Source organism: Mesitornis unicolor, unplaced genomic scaffold, assembly GCF_000695765.1.
Source record: "Mesitornis unicolor isolate BGI_N332 unplaced genomic scaffold, ASM69576v1 scaffold28530, whole genome shotgun sequence".
NCBI lineage: Eukaryota > Metazoa > Chordata > Aves > Mesitornithiformes > Mesitornithidae > Mesitornis > Mesitornis unicolor.
The window spans coordinates 2,353-4,193 of record NW_010160837.1 but is presented as its reverse complement, the minus strand read 5'-3'; the positions used below and the strand labels follow the sequence as shown (position 1 = coordinate 4,193).

Genomic DNA, 1,841 nt, shown 5'->3' with positions numbered 1-1,841 from the left:
GGGGGGGGAAATACAACTTTCATATCAGAATCCAATTTGTCAGTGATGGGAAGCTGTAATATTTTAGTATTAAGAGTTCATCGTATGTACATGTTCCTTTTCTACTATCTTTCGCCTTGAGAAGTTAGAAAACTCAACCTAAAATAAAGATAAATTGGACTTGTCCAATACTTTAAAAGTAACCAGCAAGGAGGACAAACAAAAAAAAAGCACAACTAAGTGAGGCAAATTCAGAAGAGCTAGAATGTCTTGTACACTGTAACATTCAGAGATGACTATGTCCAGAATACACACAAAATAAAGACACACAAACATGAAACAGAAACCAGGTGGAGCAGACACACACACACACACACCAAGTTCCTCAGAAATTCAAAACAACTACATTGTGCATATATGTGCACACACACACCCCATAGACAGCATTTTATATTTCAAAATAATACTTAAGCATGTGTTCAGAACATCATGGATATATTTTGTTACTGAACTGAGCTCTGACCTATTTGGTTTCTGAATCCTCGTTTCTCAAACACAAAAAACTGGTTTGTTCTATGTCCCAATTGGCTGAGTCTATTAAATGTGACTATAAGCTATCCACATCAATCTAAAAATACTAAATAAAGCCTCATTTCCAAATTTGCTTGTGAATCCATGTTAGGGCAATTTTCAGCCAATGATCGTATACTTCCAACATCAGAAGAGCCCATTATTTGTATATCAAGCCATTCCTCACATTGCATTTCCCCATTCCTCACACAGATCATAAATCCATGGGTCCTGATGAGATGCACCCACGAGTGCTGAGGGAGCTGGCAGAAGTCATTGCTAGGCCACTCTCCATCATCTTTGGTAAGTTGTGGGCAACAGGAGAGGTGCCTGACGACTGGATGAAAACAAATGTCACTGCAGTCTTCAAAAAGGGCAAGGAGGAGGACCCAGGTAACTACAGACCAGTCAGCCTCACCTCCATCCCTGGAAAGGTGATGGAACACCTTATCCTTAGTGCTGTCTCCTGACATATCAAGGATAAAAGAAGAGGGTCATTAGGAGCAGTCAGCACAGTTTCGCCAAGGGGAAGTCATGTCTGACCAGCCTGACAGCCTTTTATGAGGACATAGCCAGGTGAATAGATGATGGTAGGGTAGTGCATGATTTCAGTAATGCATTTGACACCGTCTCCCATAGCATCGTTGCAGCTAAACTGAGGAAGTGTGGTCTGGATGATTGGGTAGTGAGATGGATTGTGAACTGGTTGAAGGAAAGAAGTCAGAGTTGTGGTCAATGGAACAGAGTCCAGTTGGAGGCCCGTATCTAGTGGGGTCCCCCAGGGGTCAGTACTGGGACCAGCACTATTTGATATATTCATCAATGACCTGGACAAGGGAACAGAGTGCACTGTCAGCAACTTTGCTGATGACACAAAACTGGGAGGAGTGGCTGACACTCCAGAGGGCTGTGCTGCCATTCAGCGAGACCTGGACAGGCTGGAGAGTTGGGTGGGGAGAAATTTAATGAAATTCAACAAGGGCAAGTGTATAGTCTTGCATCTGGGGAAGAACAACCCCATGTACCAGTATAGGTTGGAGACTGACCTGTTGGGGAGCAGCAAAAGGGAAAGGGACCTGGGGGTCCCTGGTAGACAGCAGGATGACCATGAACCAGCAATGTGCCCTTGCAGCCAAGAAGGCCAATGGCATCCTGGGGTGTATCAGAAGGGGGGTGGTGAGTAGGTCAAGAGAGGTTCTCCTCCCCCTCTACTCTGCCCTGGTGAGACCATATCTGGAGTATTGTGTCCAGTTCTGGGCCCCTCAGTTCAAGAAGGACAGGGAATTGCTTGA

General features: G+C 44.7%; 1 protein-coding gene across 1 annotated transcript in view; it reads right to left on the bottom strand.

The window, feature by feature from the left end:
• LOC104545927 (E3 SUMO-protein ligase PIAS2) overlaps positions 1-1,841 on the bottom strand; it is a 13,073-nt gene that overhangs the window by 10,240 nt on the left and 992 nt on the right. The gene's annotated exons all lie outside the window — the stretch shown is intronic.